General features: G+C 40.9%; 1 protein-coding gene across 7 annotated transcripts in view; it reads left to right on the top strand.

Moving 5' to 3' along the window:
- Positions 1 to 22422, top strand: part of slc7a2 (solute carrier family 7 member 2) — a 131229-nt gene that overhangs the window by 36478 nt on the left and 72329 nt on the right. The window contains exon 1 of one of the 7 annotated variants that reach the window (XM_073064584.1): positions 4331 to 4395. The exons of the other annotated variants lie outside the window; for them this stretch is intronic. The gene's annotated coding sequence lies outside the window, so the exon portion shown is untranslated. Of the gene's footprint in view, positions 1 to 4330; positions 4396 to 22422 lie in introns of those variants that run through there. 7 annotated transcript variants of the gene reach the window in all.

Below are 22422 nucleotides of genomic sequence, written 5' to 3'. Positions count from 1 at the left end.
ATGTCTGAAACAAAACTGTAACCAATTCAGACAAATATTGTAATGAGTTAATTCAGTAGCTTCTGGGTAGCTTCAAATAGTCATAAATTGTCCCTTAACAAATTGATCTCTCTCTTCCTTCGAGTATTTGCAGAAGTTAAAAAACATACAATTAAAGGGTGGATGGGCATATTAGAATCATTGCTGACATCAGCACATTTCTAAATAGCTTGGTGATTTTAATGGCTAATTTACTTAAGCCCACAATAGAGCAAGTTTTCTCAGTGTATGTATGTGCACAAAGAACATTTCTTCAGCTTGATTAATGCTTGAATTCCCACTATATTTATTTACATATGAATCTTTTTGGCAAATTATTGTGGGGAAATGCACAACAGTCCAGACAATGCAGGATCTGTTTGAACAAAGTCTCATTGTGATCAATTTTTTTGAAATTTAAGAGTACATTGACAAGAATGTGGAGAGATTACACTGCATCAGGAAATGTTCAGCAAAATCTACAAAAATGACAGCACCTCATGTTTCCTTTGTTCAGAGCGGTCCCAGCATCAAAAAATTGTCAGCTATTACATGTTGATATGTATTTAATTTTAAATGTGTTCAAATATTTAAAGTTAGTATATCTTAATTTCACTTAATATGGTCAGTGCATTTTTTTGGGATATTCTATTGACTATGTTTTGGCATCTGGTAGATTCATGGAAAATTTACAATAAGAGGTTGTTCAGCCCATTGTAGCCTTTCTGGTTGAAAAATTGCCACCCTACAAAACATCACCTTCAAGCACATGGTGCAGAGTTCTGCTGCCTTATAAGTCGCCAAGCACTTCTTTTCAAATCAAATAGACAGAATTAATTAAAAGTGAACAATTTCCACTTCCTCAGAATTCCTCAAAGTTTTGTTTTATATTCAATTAAAGACCTCTGAAAGAAACCAGTAAGTAATTTCTGTGCAGCAAAACTTCAAAAGGAATGTAACAATGCTCAGGTAATACCTGTTTATAGGCAGTAAATGAGTGATAACTGTTGGTCAAGATATTGGATATAACTCTTTTGTAAAATAATGAGCCTTTTACATCTAACATTTTGAATCAGCTTTTGACATTTTTGTTTCTAGGCAAAAGGTGGCCTGGTCAGTGGAGTAGCTTGCCTTCTCCTTGCCAATGAAGGCCAGATCCTTGTTCTGCCACTCAGAAGCAAGATTAGTTTTTGATGCATCTAGTAAACTGACTTTTGGAGATCACTGGCTGAATAAGGCACTTGGAGGAAGGTATCCTCGGCTCGGATTGGGTCCTAGTGGTTTGGGGTGGGGTTTCGAATGGTAGATGGGGACTGAATTTCATTTTAGGATTTTATCAATGTGATAGAGATTGGCAGCATCCTATACATACGGTAGTTTACTGTGTTCCACAGAAAGCTAAGAGTCTTACTCTGAATGTTTATCCAACATTGACTGTTATGCCCTTCATTCCCTCCCCTTTTGTATGTAAAGGGGGTTTCTTCTTTTTCCTTTGTTACTGTGTATGTAATCAAAATAGCTTCTTTGTTTTGTTAAAAGTAGGAATGCTTCTTTGTTGCGAGAGAGTGCTGGAAGCTTGTTTGGGTTAAAATTTACTGATAACGAGAATTGTATTCCTTTGTAAACCAATTGGGATTAATGTTGTTCTTCTGAGTCTGTAAGCTATTGTTGGCGGGCTTTTGGGGAGATCGGCGCGAGGGGTTGAGAGAGAGAGGACGCGATGCTGTAAACTGGGTGAGGAATGGACCCCGGGGGGGGGGGGGTCCAAGGCCAGGAGGTACTCCGAGGAGAGGAGATGAAGCTAGATGTGCTTGGTTGACCACTTCGGATGGTCCTAAGCTGCGAGTCGAGGAGTTCGGAGGGGATCGAATGGTGGCCAGAAGACTTCAGTAATTGAGCTCCAATGGTTGTGCATGAAGTGGTTTGGACTTTGATAAGTTTGGCGCCTTTTCTTTATTTTTTTCTTCATATATAATGTATCGTTATTAATCACTTAGTTATAGTAACCTTTATAAATTGTACTCATTTAATCGCATATGGTGTCCTGTCTGTTTTTGGGCGAGGCGGGGACATCACACAGCATCCACACCAGCTGATTACCTAGATTGGCGGGGTCGAAGGCTGCTCCCCCTAGACAAGAATGAGCTGAGCGAGCCTGAGGTGACCCAGGGGATTACATTGTGGGGGCTCATCTGGGATTGATTTCTGTGGAAGCTGTGTGATCACCCTCTTTAAATTATGTCTGCAAAGAGCTGGTGTGCCTTTGTGGGTGTGCGATTGCTGGTTATCACTGTGTGTGTGTTGGGTGGGGTGGCTGTTGGTGCCCCAGAGGGCGTTGTTCGAGTTCCGACTAGCGCTGACGAAATGGTGGTGGGACCATGGGTTGTCCGTACTGTTTGGAGAGTGAGAAGTGACAGGTTGGGATGTTTCAGCAGTGGTAGGCTCCGCCCGGTTGTTGGGATAATGTCCAGCCCTAAAGGGGCGGAGGCGTGGGCAGAGCGGACCTCTCAGTTGTTGGGTGAGTGGCAGTGCTTGGCTGAGGGAAAGCGACAGGGACTGGTTGAAAGTTTGAGTAGGCGGGCTGGTGACGTTGTTAGAACTGTCGGGTACAATTACCTCGGGGTGACAGCTGTCAGTTATGTGAAAGTGTGGGAAAATGCATGTGGTTCGACTGGAAGTCAAATGCCGCAGCTGGGGGGCTTATCATATCCGTGGCGGGAGATTGGTGGAAAGTTTTTAGGGTATCCCTTTTGGCTAGGGGGGCAGATAAATTGCTTGCGGTGCCAAGGGGATCTGTCAAGGGGATCAGTTGTCCCGTTGATCCAAGAGGTGTCGGGAAACTTAGAGGAGACCCAGTGGGGGAACGGCTTGGGGTCTCTGGGGGAGCACGTTCCCAGCAATATACCAAGGAACTCCCGAAAGGAACGGACCCTATTCCTGAAGGCTTAGAGGGACCATGCGCACAGGTATTGTTACGGATGGATGGAAGTCACGTTAAAGCCATCCTCGGCACCGGGGCGCCAGTTAAGTTGCTGTACAGTTTGTTTTATAACCGTTATTGGAAGCATTTACCCTTGACGACATTGAGGACACTGGAGATTTGGGGTACCAGTGCCGGTGATTATCCAGACGACGGTTGTTGGTCAGTGAAAATGGAGTTCTTAGAGGCAAATGTGGAGGTGACTGAGGTTCGTGAATCGTTAATGCTGATGTGTCTGGACGCTGTTGAGACGGGCAGCGTTTCGGTTCTGGAGAGAACCAGTATCCTGCTGGTGCGCTTGGGGGCCTGCCCGGAGGAGGCGGGTGAGAGCTGTTTGGAGGCATTGTCGATGCACCCAGAGTTTCGAGCTGCTTGTGCGGACGTGTGTAGCAGCATTGGGCCGATACCAAATTCAAACGAGCCGTTGGTGGTACGGCCTGGGGGAAGTATCTGAGGGTGAGACTCTCTTCGTGGACGCTGCGAAATACCACAAGGAAGGGGAGTTGACTGCTGAAGACACCTCGGGAGAGAGAGGTTGCGGCGACTGGCCCCTACAGCCGTGGAAGACGTAGGCAGCGTGTGTGTGGATTATATTGCGCTGAAGAGGCGCACTGTCAGTGACCAGAATACGGCCCTGAGGGCCGAAGAGGCGATGGCCTGTCTGAGTGGTGCGAAGTGGTTTAAGGTGCTGGATCTGAGGAGTGGATGTTGCCAGATCCCGATGAGTGAGGCCGACAAGGAGAAGACGGCCGTTATAGATTCCCTAGGAGTCTTCCGGTCCGAAAAGATGCCACAGGGCATATCTGGAGCCCTTGCAACCTTCCCGCGGGGCATGTGGAAGACCATGGGGGATGTGGAGGCGTTTGGAGTTTTGGCGTATGTGGATGATCTCTTGGTATTTGGATTTGCCTCGGGAGAATATGAAGTGAGGTCGTCGCAGGAGCGGCTGAGAACTACAGAGTTAAAGTGTTTTCTGGACACGTGCCAGGGCTGGCAAAGGTCGCAGCTCGTGAGTGACTGTCTCTACGGAATCAAGTTTGAAATGAAGACAGAGAGACTGGAGAAAGTTGATCTGGAAGAAGTCATGAGGAAGAAAAAGCTGGAGAGAAGTGCAGTGAATACTGAACTGGAGGCTGACCAATCTTTAACTGCTGCTTTTCAGGTCGGGGTGGAAGAAGCTGTTGGAGTGACTGGGTCCCAGATTGAGATGGCCGGGATGCTGAACTGCTGAGCCTGTGGCGAGAGTTGCAGGGGCCAGAGAAGAAGCTGATATCTCAATTGCAGAAGGCTGAAGAGACTGCAGGAGCAGTGCAGGCCACGTGTTTCCGGTTGGAGATCAAACAGCAGCTACCGATCGCAGAAATGAGGAAGAATACAGATTTGATGCTGGATGTGTGGTACATGCTGCCTTTTGCTGACTTTCCCTCAATTGAGGAAGAGACCTTTGGTCCTTCTCCCACTGAGTCAGGTGTAATGGGGAGGGTTAGCTGTGTGTAGTGGGGGACATGAGTGAGAGGTTGAGAGAGGAGTTGGTAGCGGGCCCGAGGTATCCCTAGTTGTGTCCGAGCCTGACGGGTTTCGGTGAGGGGGTACAGGGGTCTCAGAAGGGTTAGGGAACTCCCAGATAGTTGGCCTATGTAGCACCTAAGGAACAGGGCGTGAGGTTTACTGTGCGGGGAGGAGATGTCACTGTTTGTGCTTGGGTTACGGTGTGTTGGCAGAAAAGGTGGCGAGTTATTTAATAGTCATGAGGACATGACTTTTATTTGGTGGGGGGAGAGTGTAAAGGGGGTTTCTTTTTTCTTTGTTACTGTGTATGTAATCAAAATGGCTTTATTTTGTTAAAAGCAGGAATGCTTCTTTGTTGCGAGAGAGTGCTGAAAGCTTGTTTGGGTTAAAATTTACTGATAACGAGAATTGTATTCCTTTGTAAACCAATTGGGATTAATGTTGTTCTTTCTTCTGAGTCTGTAAGCTATTGTTGGCGGGCTTTTGGGGAGATTGGCGCGAGGGGGTGAGAGAGAGAGGACGCGATGCTGTAAACTGGGTGAGGAATGGACCCCGGGGGGGGGGGGGGGGGGGTCCAAGGCCAGGAGGTACTCCGAGGAGAGGAGATGAAGCTAGATGTGCTTGGTTGACCACTTCGGATGGTCCTAAGCTGCGAGTTGAGGAGTTCGGAGGGGATCGAATGGTGGCCAGAAGACTTCAGTAATTGAGCTCCAACGGTTGTGCACGAAGTGGTTTGGACTTTGATAAGTTTGGCGCCTTTTCTTTATTTTTTTCTTCATATATAATGTATCGTTATTAATCACTTAGTTATAGTAACCTTTATAAATTGTACTCATTTAATCGCATATGGTGTCCTGTCTGTTTTTGGGCGAGGCGGGGACATCACACAGCATCCACACCAGCTGATTACCCAGTTTGGCGGGGCCGAAGGCTGCTCCCCCTAGACGAGAATGAGCTGAGCGAGCCTGAGGCGACCCAGAGGGTTACATGCATGTATCCTACTTGCCTTGACCAAGAGCAGCAGCCCAGAATGAAATAAGTTGATACTAACAAAAATCAGACCTCCTTTCCTTTCCTACCTTGAATCCAATCTGATCTGTAGATATTATTTTGTATAATTCCACAAGAGGCTGTCTCCACCTAAGCTCTAGGGCCCAATTCTGTGTTGGGTTTGTTTGGGCCAATAGAACATCCTCTACTCACAACATCTATCACTAAGGAGGACATGTGCATGGGAATTATCTTCAAACATTTATACCACTCTGATTTGGAAATGTATCTTTGATCATTCATTGTTACGGTTTCTAAATCCTAGAACACACCATCCAGCAGTAGTGGGTGAATACCTACGTAACTCAAGATACCCATTCTGAATGGTATTTAAGAATGGGGATAAACCTGGCCTCGCCAGTAATGCCAAATCCCTAGAAAGTTTAAATAGAAGGCAAAAGGTTTACTGTCCTGCCTTATTATTTTATTCGGTGTATATATTTTAAGATTACTGCATGTATCTTAATTAGCATCAGGTGTTCTGGTGTTTCATAATGGAGTTGGGCAGGATTGTTAATGAGCAACACAAAATGCTGCAGGAACTTGGCAGTTCAGGCAGCATCTATAGAGGAAAATGAGCATTTGATGCTTATTTGCCTCATAGATGCTACTTGTTGAGTTCCTCCACCATTTTGAGTGTGTGTGTTGCTCAACATTTCCAGCATGTGCAGATTCTCTTGTGTCAATGGATAGTTTCATGCCTTCCTACATTACATTCCACTTCCCAGATCTCTGTCCGCTCTTAAATATGGAACTATACAACTTTCCCATCCGTCTTGAGCGATCAACAGATTTAGCAACCCTGTGACTTCATCCAAATCATTTATACAAATTCTAAAACATTAGGGTACCAGTAAATGATCCCCATGGTACATATGTACATCCAACTATGCCTACTGTTACCTTTTTGAGCTATTCAATCTTCTTTCCATGTGAATATATTGCCTCCTAGACCATGAGTTTTTATTTACCACCAGAACTTCTGATGCCTTAACAATGTCATTAAATGTCTTGTGCAACAAAGAACAGTATACTGCACAGGATCAGATGTTTGGCTTACAACACCTGTGCTAACTACAATGTCATTTTAAAATTGTGCACATGGTCCATGTCCCTCCATTTCTTAAGTAAGTAGAAGGATAGTAAATTCACCAGCTCCCCTTAATCTACAGTATTTGTTCTTAAAAGTTCTTTCAAGGATGGAGTGGGGTGACTTTAATGCACACACATTTAGTGCAGAGAAAGGCTGATAATATGACTTCCCACAAACCAGTGAGACCTGAATGGTACGGTATTCACTAGCAGAAGAGATTACCAAACAATGTAGGGAGTTCAGTAATGTCGGCAGGGTTCTCAAGGTTTGCCAGCTGTTGTGAAGCACAGCCTTTATTGCCAATTTAGTGGGCAAATACTGAGTAGGACTTGCTGGCCAAATAAGCTTCAATAATACATAAAACAATGAACTAAACTCTCCAGGTAGTTCTTGTCATTGGTCATAAAGCACTTGGGTTGGCTTCGCCATCTTGGGTATTTTTAGTAGGTGCAGTCTAGACAAGGCTTCAATCCAGAACCTCTCCCAGACACACAACTGAAAAGATCTTTAGCAATGAAGTTATCTCAGAGGTGGAATTTCATGCTGCTGCATTTTTTTGACAACCTGCTGCAAAGAGGAGACAAGCCAGTTTGTATTTTTGGATTGTACTTGCAGGACAGTGTAGTTTAAGATGGTTTCCGGATGGAAGAAGAGCTGCCTTGGCACCATTTATCCAAAGGTTGTTTTTCCTATCATGCTGAAGTATAGAGAGTATGAAGGATCTGTCTGATTATAAAATCAATTATAAAGACAATCTTTCTTCACTTAGGGATTTTCTTGAGTAATATGTACTCTGCTCCTTTTAGCCAGATGGCATTATGTTGAACTGTTAGACCAATTAGCACACAGCTGGCTTTTTCCATTCATTAAAAACAATCTTCCCTTTCTTGAATAAGCCTTACAGCCTGCTCAGCGGTGTATCAGGATCCTGCCAGCTCTAGTGGTAACTGCAGATCAATTATATTAATTGTACTGTTTAGGATCAGTCTTTTCAGCAGATGGTAAGCCATTGTAAACATTGTGTTCTTTTCAATGTTCAAAGCAAATTTATTGTCGAAGTACAGTACATAAATGTCACCATATACAACCCTGAGATTCATTTTCTTTCATGCATTCACAGTAGGTACATTGAAACTCAGTAGACTCAATGGAAAAACTGCACACCATAAGATGGACAAACAACCAGTGTGCGAAAGACAACACTGCAAATACAACAAAAAAAAATAAGGAATAAATATCGAGAACATGAGATAAAGAGTTCTTGGGTTGTGGGAATAGTTCAGTGATGGGGTAGGTGAAGTTATCCCCTTTGGTCCAAGAGCCTGATGGTTGAGGGGTAATGACTATTCCTGAACCTGGTGGTGAGAGTCCTGAGGCTCCTGTACTTCCTTCCTGATGGCAGCAATGAGTATGAGCATGACCTGGGTGGTGGGGGTCCTTGATGCTGGATGCTGCTTTCCGCAACAGTGCTCCTTGTAGATGTGTTCATTAGTGGGGAGGGCTTTACCTGTGATGATCCATTAATATTTTAGGCTTTTCAGTTCAAGGATATAGGTGTTTCTATTCCTGGCTGTGAGGTAGCCAGTCGATACACTCTCCATCGTGCGTCTATAGAAGTTGGTCACAGTTTTTAGGTGTCCTGTCAAATCTTCAGACTTCTAAAAGTAGAGGTGCTGTTGTGCTTTCTTTATAATGGCATTTGTATGCTGGACACAGGACTAATCTTGTGAAATTATAACGTTCAGGAATTTAAAGTTACTGATCCACTCCTCCTCTGATCCCCATATGAGGACTGGTTCATGGATTTCCAGTTTCCTCCTCAGTCAATAATCTCCTTGCTGACATTGAATAAGAGGTTATTATGGCACCCCTCAGCCAGATTTTCAATCTCCCTGCTATATGCTGGCTTGTCACCACCTTTGATTCAGCCAATGACAGTTATCAACAAACTTAAATCTGGCATTGGAGCTGTGCTTGGCCTCGGTCATAAGTGTAAAGTGAGTAGAACAGGGGACTAAGTACACAGCCTTGTGATGCACCTGTACTGGTGGTTGTGGAGGAGATGTAGCCAATCCAAACTGATTGGTCTACAGGTGAGGAAATCGAGATTCCAGTTGCACAAGGAGGTATTGAGGCCTAGAATTTGAAGCTGCTTAATTAATTTTGAGGGGTTGATAGTTTTGACTGCAGAGCTCTGTTGTCAGTGAAGAGCATCCTAATGTATGCTTCTTCAATGTCCAAATGTTCCAGAGTTGGGTGAAGTGCCAATAAAATGGCATCTGCTTTTGACTTGTTGTGATGGTGGGCAAATTGGAGTGATTCCAAGTCACTCCCCAGGTAGGAGTTGATGTATCTCATCACCAAACTCTCAAAGCACTTCATCACAGTAGATACAAGTACTATAGGTTGATAGTCATTGATGCAAGTTACCTTTTTCTTTTTGGCACCGGTATAATTGAAGCCTGTCTGAAGCAGGTGGGTACCTCACACTGCTGAAGCAAGTGGTTAAAGTTGTCAGTTAACACACAAACCAGTTAATCAATATGGTCATGAGTACTTGGCCAGATGCTTTCAGCCTCAGAAACTGAAATCAGTGTTGTCAGAGGCCGTGGGAATTTGTGAAGATGCCTCCAAGTGTTGGTCAAAGAGGGCATAAGGTATTGAGCTCATCTGGGAGCATATTACTTGGATTTACTTTGTAGGAAGTGATGGCACTCAAGCCCTACAACAGCTGTTGAGCATCCTTCTGTGATTCAAGTTTGGTCTGGAATTGCCAATTTGCATGTGCGATGGCTTTCTGGAGGTCATACCTAGATCTTTGGCACATGGTTGCCAGACCTGAATACCACTGATCTGGTCCTTAGCAGATTGTGGATCACTTGGTTCATCCAGGGCTTTGGGTTGGGGAAGACTAAATGATTTTGTGGGGACGCACCTGTCCATGACTGACTTTATAAAGTCTATGATAACCGTGGTGTATTTGTTCAGATCCTGGGTCCCTGAACATGGCCCAGTCCACTAACTTGAAATTGTTTTGTAGCTGCTCCTCCATATATCCCAACCACCTCTTCATTGTCCTTGCTTCTGGAGCCGCGCTCTTTAGCCTTTGCCTGTATGCAGGTAGAGGAACAGCCAGATGGTCTGATTTCCTGAGATGCGGTTTAAGGATGGAATGATAGGCATTCTTGTTGGTAGTATAATAGTGGCAGAGTGTGTTGGGACCCCTTGAGCCCATATAGTCGATGTATAATTTAATAGTCAATGAGCAAGTTTCTAGCAATTGGGTATGTTATTTGATTATCTTCTAATGGCACAAATGACAATAGAAGGTATCTTTGTGAGTAGTCAGTTTTGATCAGAATGTACTGTAATCCACCTGCTTTGTGGAATTTTATATTAGCTGTAGCTGTTCTCATTTTGAGTTGTATGAGGCAACGATCTACATTTGAGCTCACATTTAGTGGTATTTGGTTGATACCTCATCTCTTTGGAGAAGTTTGAATCAGGTTTGCGAATGTGCTGTGCAGCATTTCTGTTAGGTTTGCTTTCAAGGCCATTGCAGTTGCACTTGCTTTCTCATGTGAGCATTTTGCTTACGTGCCAGGCTTTCCAGCAAGAGTATTTGAAGTCAATATTTAAAAAATTGATTGTTAACTCAGCTGTTTTTTAAACTCTGTGCTGCATAGCTTAAAATGATCTGTTTCTCTGATCACAGGAACGTGAATGAAATTCATCTGCAGTCTGGTGTAGCTGAAAGTACTCAGTTGTTCAGCTACAACTTGTGACTACAAACTGTACATTCTGTTTGGATCATTAAACTTTTCTACCCACATTGATTTAGAAAGAATGTGTAAGTAATTCCAACATTTTTTGCCTTCTATTAAACACACAGGACAATGAAAGTGCTCATTGGTCCTTTCTTCTCAAATTAATTGGTAGTTGCTGACTACATGCTTCTTTTTTGCTTGGTATAATCTAACTTTTGACAAATTGCAAACATTCTTTGGGTATTTATTCCCACAGACCTTGAAGGCATCAAAACAAATTGTAATCAGTACCATGTTTCATGTATTGTGGGAAATTTCAATGAAAGCACTACATATTTGCTTCAAAGAGAAATTTGAGGAATATTGCAAGCATCTTAGTACTGCTCGTTGTTTACCACTTTTCTGTCTTCAGTTTTAGAAAGGGTGAGGACAGATGGAATAAAATTTCTTGTACGCAGCAGAAACTCTTAACCTGGCAGCGTGCAAGTTATCTTATGTTTTACGGGGTTATATTTTTTAAATATAAATCAGCATATGGAAATTGAAATGTCTCAGATGATTTAGTGAAATTAATACAAAAAATTGCTGTAGATCTTAATTTGAGAAGTTGCAGACCCTGGACCTCTGTACCTCCCTCTGCAATTGGATCCTCAACTTCCTAACTGGAAGACCACAATCTGTGCAGTTGGTGATAACATATTCTCCTCGCTGACAATCAACACTGGTGCACCTAGGGGTGTATGCTTGGCCCACTGCTCTACTCTCTATATACCCATGACTGTGTGGCTAGGCATAGCTCAAATATCATCTATAAATTTGCTGATGATACAACCATTGTTGGTAGAATCTCAGGTGGTGATGAGAGGGTGTACAGGAGTGAGATATGCCAACTAGTGGAGTGGTGCCACAGCAACAACCTGGCACTCTTCTTCATTAAGACAAAAGAGCTGACTGTGGACTTCAGGAAGGGTAAGTTGAAGGAACACATACCAATCCTCATAGAGGGATCAGAAGTGGAGAAAGTGAGCAGTTTCAAATTCCTGGGTGTCAAGATCTCTGAGGATCTGATCTGGTCCCAACATATCAATGTAGTTACAAAGAAGGCAAGACAGCGGCTATACTTCATTAAGGAGCTTGAAGAGATTTGGTATGTCAACAAATACACTCAAACTCCTATAGTTGTACCATGGAGAGCATTCTAACAGGCTGCATCACTGTCTGATATGGAGGGGCTACTGCACAGGACCAAAAGAAGCTGCAGAAGTTTGTAAATCTAGTCGGCTCCATCTTGGATACTAGCCTACAAAGTACCCAGGACATCTGTAGGGAGCAGTGTCCCAGAAAGGCAGCGTCCATTAATAAGGACCTCCAATACCCAGAGCATGCCCTTTTCTCACTGTTACCATCAGGTAGGAGGTACAAAAGCCTGAAGGCACACACTCAGTGATTCAGGAACAGCTTCTTCCCCTCTGCCATCCGATTCCTAAATGGACATTGAAGCTTTGGCACTACCTCACTTTTTAAAAAAATATATTATTTCTGCTTTTGCACATTTTTTTAAAAATCTTTTCAATATATGTATACTGTAATTGATTTATCTTTTTTTCTCTGCTAGATTATGTATTGCATTGAACTGCTGCTGCTAAATTAACAAATCTCACGTCACATGCCGGTGATAAATCTTTTTCTGATTCTTGTAAATCGAAATTTACTTTTCATTAATGTTTCTTTGAATAAGAAGCCAGGGCCACCTTTTATTGTGAGCCAATACTTCAGTTATGCACTGAAGTATATGTTTGTCTTTGTGTTAAACATTGTGGTTTTAATCAGGCAAGTTAAAATGTTATTCCTTAATGGTAGTGTAACATTTAATGGAAACCTTCATTACACATGTTCTAGTTTTATCCTTCCACCTTCCATTCCCCTTACTTGATTGCCAAAATTCCACCTGTAGGTTTTACTGCTGCTAAGTAAACACTCAAATTAGATTTTATTTTGTTAATTGTTTACTTGGGTGAGGGTGCAGCGTTAAGCACAAAAACACTCTGGCACTTTGGTGCTGTACTGAGGAATGTTACATTGTCGGAAGTAGAACATAATAAGAGAGATTGATAGGATAGATGCTATCTGGAGCTGGATGGGGGGGGGGTGGATGAGAGGGTGTGGAATTCTCCTCAGAATAAGTTGACAAAATAGAGCAAAAATGGAAATGTCTTCACCTTGAGGCTTGTAAATCTTTGAAAGTCATTTCCCTAAAGTTAGAAATGCTCAGTCACAAAAGATTGATGTCATTTGATACTCTAAGAGTATCTAGGAATATGAGGATTGGTCAGATGGGTGAAGGTACAATGTTTAAGTTAACAACAAGCTTGAGGTGCCACATAGCCCACATTTCCTGTATCTGTATTTTACACAGTGTATCTTTTGTCACATTTTGTAGTTTGCAGAACTTTCCCCAATCTCTTCTGCACTTTCTCCAGCTTGACAATGCCTTTCCTATAACAAGGTGACCAAAACTGTACAAAATACATCAAGTATAATCTCACCAACAACTTGTATAACTGCAACATGATATCTCTACTTCTAAAGTTGATGTTCTGAAGCTGAACAGCTACTGATCTACTTGTGTGACCGCTTTCACCCAATTGTGCACTTGTACTCATAGAACCATAGAACACTACGGCACGGTATAGGCCCTTCGGCCCCCCGTGTTGTGCTGACCCATATAATCCTTTTTTTAAAAAGTACTAAACCCACACTACCCCATAACCCTCCATTTTTCTTTCATTCATGTGCCTGTCCAAGAGGCTCTTAAATACCCCTAATGTTTTAGCCTCCACCACCATCCCTGGCAAGTCATTCCAGGCACTCACAACCCTCTGTGTATAAAAAAAACTTACCCCTGATGTCTCCCCTAAACTTCCCTCCCTTAATGTTATACATATGCCCTCTGGTGTTTGCTGTTGGTGCCCTGGGAAACAGGTACTGACTATCCACCCTATCTATGCCTCTCATAATCTTGTAGACCTCTATCAAGTCCTCTCTCATTCTTCTACACTCCAAATTGTCCCTCTGTTCCACAACACTTGTCAGAGCCCTGCCATTCACTGGCTAACTTCAAAAATTCATCACCTTACACTTTTCTAAGATGAGATCCATTTAATGTTCTTCAGACCATCTCTTTAACTGACCAGGATATATATTTTTTGAATTCATTGTGGTTTATCTACCAGACCACCTAATGTAAACAAAAGTGGCAAACTTGCTAATCATGTCATGTACATTCATGCCCAAGTCATGTACATAAAGAATTATAACCCAACACTGACCACTGAAGCAACCCACTAGTGACAGGCCTGCAGTCAGAGAATCAGCTTTCACCATTACACTTTGCTTCTTATCACCTCAGGCCATCCTGAATTCAGCTTACAAGCTCTACCTGAATCCCAGATCAGCAGTCTATATGAACTTGAGATGAAGGCCTACCTTCATCCGAGTTATATGCCTCTTTGAAAAAACTCCAAAAAATTCATTGGACAAAACCTAGCTGACTATAAATGATTATCAGACTTTGACATTCCAAATGATAGAAGATCTTGTTCCTCAGAATTCTCTCCAGTAACAGCTGAAGTCAGACCCAGTGGCCTGTAATTCTCTGGCCTGTTCTTGCTCCCCTTGAACAGTGGAACAAGATCTGCACCCTGCAGTATTCTCAGATGTCACTGGTGTCTAGCGACAAAGCAAATATCTCTACAGAAGGATCAGTGAATTGATCCCTAGACTCCCACAAGATCTGGGATGCACTTGATCAGGCCCTGGCGTTTTGCCCACCCTAATCTCAATAGACCAAATGACCTAATTCTACTTCTATGCCTTATGGTCTTCATGTGACTCAAGGCTGCAAATTATCCATCCCTGTAATATGCAAATGATCCAAGACCTCATGACTTATTACTCTAATTTCTTTGGCATTCATGATATTCTTGGGCTACGTCCACACTAGACTAGATAAATCCGTAACTGAAGCTTTTTCCTCTTCGTTTTGACCCTCTGTCCACACTGTAACAGCGTTTTCCTCCCCCAAAAACTGAGCTTTTCTAAAATGCCCTCCAGAGTGTGTAAATTTGAAAATGCCGCTTGGGCAAGAGTAGTGTGGACGGGGTAACTGGAGATTTCTAGAAATGCTGTCATGACGTGCCGAACAGATGGCAGCATTTCATTGTTTTATTCTGAACGCAACCTAACAATTTCAGAACAGAGGGCAACGAGACTGAAGCTAGAAGAGTTAGAAATGTACTCACCAAATACTTTGACCCATAACTTACTGAATAAATAAGTATACTCACTTTGCCCTGTTTTCTGTCCGTACTTGTATGAAGGTGGTTTACCTATTTATGTCAGTACTTCTCTGACAACAGCCTAATATAACATTGTATGGAAATACAAGATAACACTGATGTGGACACGTTTTGTACATTTAACAAAGTGCTTTATTAATGCAACAGTTAGTCAGTTTTTCAATGTTCGTTGTCAGCCGGGTCATACTGTCCGTGAACTCCCTGTCGGTTGCCTCCATATGCTCCAGTATTTGTTTTTTTTTAGTTTTAAGTCCTCCTGCGCGAGAGCAAAAAATTGTCTGTTGTTTGGCAATTTCCTTAAGTTTTTCTAGTCTGTAACTGCACAAACACGTACTTTCACTGCGAGATTCAACACCAAGCATGTCACTTGTTTTCTGTAGATGTGCCCTGCATGTGCCCAGTAGGAGGAGATTTGCCCAAATACCCGTTTTAATGTGGACGGAGGTATTTTCAAAAATGCTTGGTGTGGACGCCTATTGTTTTTACATGAAACCAGCATTTTCAAAATTATCTGGTCTAGTGTGGATGTAGCCTTAGTAAACATGTAGAGGTAGTCATTAAAAATCTCAGCCACCTCCTGCAGCTCCAGCATAGGCACCTCTGGTCTTTAAGAGGACCTAGTCTCTTCTTGGTCACCCATTTACTGTCGATATAACTGATGAACCTATTTGTGATATCATTAACCCTGCCTGCCAAATCTCGTTCCCTCTTGTTGCCATTCTATTTTCTCTTAATTAAAAACATAGTAAGTGCCTCACGGTCTTAAACTTGTATTGTTGAGGGATTTATTTGTATCCAGATGCCTAAATGTAACTAGTCTGAGGTCTCTCCATATCTCTGAACTATTCCATCCCAGGCACCAGGCTGGAGAATCTCCTGTAAACCCTCTCCAGAGCAGTCATGTCCTTTCAATGCTAAGGCAACAAAAACTGCATGCAATATTGTAGCCTTTAACTTTATTCCCTGAGATTTTTTATGTTAATGACTTTTCTTGCTGTGGGGTAATTAAGTTTCTACATAGTTGACATTAAATAGTCTGGTATCCTTCCTTTCTCTCAACTTCTCTTAATTTTAAAAGTTTAAAATTTGAAGGAATTTCTAAGCTTTAGGATCACTGCTTAATTTACTTGTTGGTTGAAACATTGAGAGATCAATTGATACTTGGACCAGTTTTTATTTTTAATTATAGCTCTCATAACTATGCCAATTACTTCACAAAGCATTCCATTTTTTAAAAATTACATATTGTAATTTGTATTCTCATATTAGCATTAATGCATTAGCCAAGTATTTTCATGTAGTAGTAATAATTTTTAAAAGTGAAATTTTAATTGGTATAACTTTTAAATTTTAAAAAACTGCATCTTTCTCTTATGTTTTGCGTAGGACTATTCTGAAATCTTTAAAGAAAATCTATTCTTTTTTCATGTAATTCATTGAGGCTGTATGTAGGCCTGTGAAAATTTGCTTGCTGCTCTATTTTTTTTAGTTTCTAAAGCGATCATATCAGTCTAGACAGTTTTAACCCTGCTGGGGAAATGTGAATTAGACTGATGAACGTGTAAGAAGGTTAAGTAAGAATGTCAGCAGCTTCATTTCACTTCATGTTCTTCATTGCCAAAGTGCAGTGATAATAGCATCACCATTAAATTTGTTTACTTTGCAGAAAGATTGTCTCAAATTGGACAATAGGCCAAAGATTTAAATATCTCTTACCAGTGCTGAGGTGGCGCCTGTTCAGTAACCATGAACTGAACAAATCTGACAATGTGGGTAAACATTGCAACCCATGGACACTATTCATACAAACTTAACATAATCTTCCAATTCAAAATGCTTTAAATTGGATGAAGTTCAGCTGATTACTTCCACATGGTATAGAAGTATTTTAAGATGTTACTCTAATGCATTGTTGTGAAATACCTTGTTGTAGTGAACAATTTGATTATTTTTCTTTGTATTAATCATTTGAAGTATTATTACTTTTAAAGTTGATTTTTAAGAGAAAATTTTCCATTATTCCTGAATGTTGGTTGAACTTTTTTTTGAAGTAACTGACATTTGCAATTGGTTAAAACACTGACTAAAATTTTAATTTGTGGGAAGGAAGTGAATAGAGACGTAATCCATGAGCATAGAATAACAGTGGTAATTATTGTAACGTACAGTGGTACACAACAGGATCTTGATCCAGATACATCTTGCAGATTCTGTTTGATCTGATAATAAGAAATAGTGTTTCCATCATAAAGGCATTTCTTTGTTTAAAATGAGTTGTGACTGCTATCTCATGTATTTCAAAACGTACTCCAAATTCAAGAGGAGATTATAACTTGAAGACGTTGCCGAATCCGCTCATCCAATGAGTCTGGCTGTTTTGGCATTTTGCAGTAAAAGTGTAGGCTGTTGTCATAGAGTGGCCCTATCAAAAATAAGCTGGCTGCTATTTGTCTAACAGTTTTGGACGAAGTACTAATAAGGTTTATTTTAATGTACAATAGTACAGAATTGAGAAAGTGAAAAATAAGTGGAGGTGCTTCCGTTTTCATTATACAGAAAATATTTTCCTTTTTGTTTTATTTACTTGAATGGTTGCTACATTTTGATGGTCTTTCCATACCTTTCAGTGTTTCAGGCCACTGATGTCATGAGGAAATCTGTACAATTCAATGGGCTAATTGTAAGTTACAGCAGAGTAATCAACCACCATTGTTACTAAAGTGCCTGGAGAGGAATTTACCCTTAATGCATTCACATTGTATGAATCTGCATTCACACAATGATGATTTTTTGCACAGAATGAGCACAAAATAAAACAGAAGTTTTAGTGTGCTCATACATGGTTTGAAGAATAAAAACAATTTTCCCAAGTATTTGGATAAAACCCAAAGTTCAATTTAAGGTGATTCTCATCTCTCCTGTTGTGGAGAGTTACTCTTCCTTGGTTTGCTTGGGACTTTTCTCTGTAAAATTAGCACAGACTTGTGGAAAATCATCTACCTTAAACACAGTTCCGCTGTATTTAACTGTTTAGCTGCTGCTACTGCCAATGCACAATGAATGCAGCTTTCTCATGTAGTTGTTGCAACACTCATTCTCAGCTCCTAAACCTCCATGGCAGTACACATTTTCCTTCAAGTACAGTATATATCCTTTCAGTACACAAATGATGGTGAAAATCAGATAAGCCAGTGCACCAAACTGTTATGAAACAACATTTGCAGAATCTAACAACTTCTTCAACAATGTATTACATTCGTTTAATGATCCCTAATCTCAATTGCTAATTTTTCATTTAATTGTATAGCCATAGTTTTGCATTTTGGGCTGTTTAGTAAATATGCATCATAGCTTATCTTTCATCTCTATTCCTTTAAAAATCAGTAATCCTAATTTTTTTTAAAGTGTTGAATTACTATTTGAAACTCTAATCATTCTATCTTGTCATATTCTACATACAATGTACCTCTGTATTAAATAAAGGTATTACTTGCTCCCAAATCCATCACTGAAAGACATATAACTCTGCAGTTGTTAGTTTAAATTTTAAAATTTCCTTGCACCATCTTTTTCTACCTGTCCGTAAGTGATAAAGGATCTTTAATATTATTAATTTATTATCAGAGTCATAATTACATTCTACAATATCTGAAAAGACCACTAAGTAAAAATGCCAGTCAATTTGCCACTGTGAATGCAGCTACACCTGCATAAACTAATACAGCACTGAAATGGGCCCTTCAGTGCAATTGGTTTGTGCTGACGACAGCATCTTCCCAGCTAGTCCCAGTCACCTGTGTTTGGTCCATAACCCTCCAAGCCCTGCCCCTCCATGTATCTATTCAGATGGACACCTCTTCAATATTACCCACCTTGACCACTCCCTCTGGCAGCTCATTCCAGGTACACTCTACCCTGTATGTAAAGAAGATGTAAACAGCTACCAGTTATGAATTAGGAGTGTGGCAGGAAACAACATAAAGTGGTGGAAAATCATAAGCACTAATTTTTGGATGCAAGTAAACAACGTGGGCACAACATGCTTTGGAAAATGAAAGCAAGGAGCAGGAATACACCACTCAGTCCCAAGAACCCGCTATGTTTAATAAGAATCATGGCTGACTCGACTTTAATTTCATATCTGCTTTCTTGCGTGGCCCCAGTAAACCTTCACCTCTCACTTATCAAGAATCCATTTACCTCTCCCTTTGAAATATTTAAAGATTCTGCTCACTAGAAGTGGGCATAGTCACTTATTAGACAATGTTGAATCGGTATTTAATTGCTTAAAAATCTAATGTATTAAATCAAAAAGTTGAAGCCTTTATTTTCAAATTTGACAATGTTTAAACAGCTACTACTGAAGGGAATGTCAGTGTAATTATCTGGTTGCAATTTGTTCCACCTTTCCATTTTTGCTGTTTGGTTCTCATTTTCTTAAACACAGGAGTGTGTTTGACTCAAGTCAGTAGAGCCAAGACATTTCGCAGTTTCCTTGTAACTTAATCTCTCACCTGCCCATCAAGTCTACCACCATCCACCTACACCAGGAGTAATTTTTACTTCAGCGAGTTAACAACTTCACGGCATGTCTTTTGGGGAGAAAACTGGAGAAACCCATGGGGGTAAAGGGAAATCATACAAACTTCACACAAAGTGAGTCCTGGGTTGTTTGAGTCTTGAGGTACCTAATGTGCCACTATGCCTGAATACATCGTGTTGCCCTACTTGCCTTCCTTGCTAAAATCTGTCCTGATTTTTGTCAGTTTCTTTACTATCAGAAGCTAAAGATTGTAACACAGCATGTGAAACGCGCATGCTCCAATACAAAGCTCATTAACTCCTTGGCTTTTGTTTAAAATTAAGGGAACTCTCTTCATTATAAGTGGTGTGGCAGGTGCTTTTTAAATGGGTGTTTACTTCTGCAGGCCTTTGACTAGTCAGTCTGGCAGAAAACAAACAGTTTAAAATAATGCATTTATGTGAGCGAATTGCAAAGTCAAGCAAAATAAACAGAAATTCATTTACAAAGGGGTATTTCAGTTTCAGAACCTCAGCAGCCATAAAGGACAGACTTAAATGTGACACTGACATGACAAATTGGTGTGCATCCAGACAGCTTAAGTGCTCTGAAAATGTTGATTCATCAATTAATCACCAAAAAAAATTAAGCAAACTTTTCAAAACATGACTCATGATTTTTTTTAAATGAATCAATTTCAGTCATGAGTATTAAACTGCTTTCATTCAGATGTAGGAGAGAGTTTTTCATCACTTTGCTAAATGTCCCTCATTAAACTTTTAAAGTAACCCTAATGTGTTGTTCTGTTTTATTTGAAGTGACTTTTAAACAATAAGACCTGCGTGCAGATAAGGGGGTAAGAGTTTTCGCTTGGATCATTGGGCTGAGTGAGTTCACCAGAATCGGTTGCATTTGATTCAGCATTTGCATTTGCTTCCTTGTCATTGAGTGAAATATCTGAAAACATTCAGAATCTGATAGTTGTGCTGCCATTAAAAATAATTTTTCTTCCCCCCCCCACAAGTAATGTAGATGCATGTCTTGTGTTGCAGCTAGAGAAGGGACCAATGAATGAACCAAAACTTGCATGAGGAAAAATCTTTTTACATTGAGTGTTTATTGTCTGTAATTCACTTACAGGAGTAACAGAGACAAATTTAATCGTAGCATTCGAAATAGAGGTGGATAAACATATAAAGGGAAAGAATACTTAGGGATACGGGGTGAGGTTGGGGAAGTGGGACTAATTGGATTGCTTGTACATGGTGGTGCAGAATTAATGGGCTACATGATGTCCTTCCACTGTTCTACAACTGAGACTGTCTAAGCGTTGCTGTTGTATCGACTGCCACTAGCAGTGCATTCCAAGCACTCACCACTGCTTTAAAGGAACTGCCGTATAAATCCCTATTGCCCTTTTTTTTTTAAAAAAAATCAGCTATTCCTCAGTCCTCTGGGATCTCCCTGTGGCACAAGGGAATACAGAGATACCTGTCAAAAAGTCCCAGCAATCTCCTCTCGATCTCATCAGACCCTGGGGATATTCATCTTAATATTATTCAAAATAACAGCGTCACTATGCTCCATCTCTCTCTTCCTGGTGAAAAGTTTGAATCCCACTAGTTAGTGGTCTTAGCAAATGCCTCTCAAATTGTGGTGAGTACTGTCCCTTTTAGGGGAATGAGGTTGCTACTGTCCAACATGCTTAACTACTGCTGTTTGATGTTACGTGTCCTTGTTTTGCATTTGTTGGGTAATATCGTGCACAGGCGAGAATCCAAAGAAGGGCCACGAGAGTCACTGCAGGTCTGCAGGGTATGAGCTAAGAAAGGTTGAAAGAATTACGGTAAATCCTTTTGGTCTACGTAGACATAGAATGAGAGGAGACATGATAGAAGTGTTCAAAATCATTAAGGGTATAATAAAGTGGATGCCTACTTCAAAATTAATCCATCATCGAGGACACGGGACCATAGGTTGCAACTGCTTAAGGGGAGATTTCAGATGAACATCGGGAAGCATTTATTTACACAGTTGTGGACACATGGAACAAACTTTCAAATCTAAACTCTATAGTTATTTCAACACATCATATAAATAGGAATCTAGCAAGCTTTGTTGGGCTGAACGGCCTGTTTGTGTCAAAAGCTGCTTAATGTAATGTGCTTTTGGATGTGCTCAATTTAGCTTCATGGCAGTTGTACAAATTAATACACTGAAATTAAGAGCAGAACACTATAGTAATTGCAGATGCTTTATTGCATTCAAAAAGTATTCAGAGTGATCCGTGTAATTCTGGCCGTGATTATAAAGTGGCTAGTATTGTTTTAACTGCAGCAACTGCTGTTTGAATCTGGTCATGGCAAACTGTGGTTTATACATTGGACCTTTGGTTCCAGACTTCCCACAACTGGGGGAGATGGGGTGGAGCAGCTGATAGATTCCCTGCCTCTCTGTTCCAGGGGTTCTGGTTCAATTGCGACTGTAGGCACTATCTGCATGGAGTTTTCACTTCAGCCTCTTGACCACATGGGTGTCTTCTCATTTCCTCTCACATCCCAAAGTTTGATGGGCTAATTAGCCTAAACAAATTGACCCTATTATGTAGGTGAATGGTAGAATCTGGGGAGAATTGATGGCAATGTGGGGATTAGTATAGGATTGGAAAATAGATGCCAGATGGTCTGTGTGGATTTGATGGGATGTAGGGTCTGTTTTCCTAATGTATGCCCCTTATGACCTTCAGTGATAGCCAGGGTTTAAAGTTTTTTTTGTTGGGATGGTTTTGTTTTAGATAGTGTTTGGTAATAGCAGTTTATTTCAGTTCATTAAATGGGCAAGTTTTTGATCATGTACACTTCAATACAAAAACAATCTGAGATGTCAAACTGCTGAAAATTAGGTTCAGCATTGAAGATCATCTGGTCAGTCAAAATGGGCCATTGATTTTCATTTAGCAAAGCTGTTAGCTGGTTTGTTAGAGACGATCTACAACACTTTAAGTTTCACCAAGGAGGAAAAAAAATTTATTTATTTTTGCCATTTTATCACATTCTTCTGCACTTTCATACCTTGGCAAGTGCTCATCACAAAAAAAAAAGGATTGTTAGTAGTTTCAATGTAAA

The sequence above is a fragment of the Hemitrygon akajei genome, chromosome 13 (assembly GCF_048418815.1).
Source record: "Hemitrygon akajei chromosome 13, sHemAka1.3, whole genome shotgun sequence".
Classification (NCBI taxonomy): Eukaryota; Metazoa; Chordata; class Chondrichthyes; order Myliobatiformes; family Dasyatidae; genus Hemitrygon; species Hemitrygon akajei.
The sequence above is the reverse complement of the archived record's forward strand: the minus strand, read 5'-3'. Positions and strand labels throughout refer to the sequence as shown.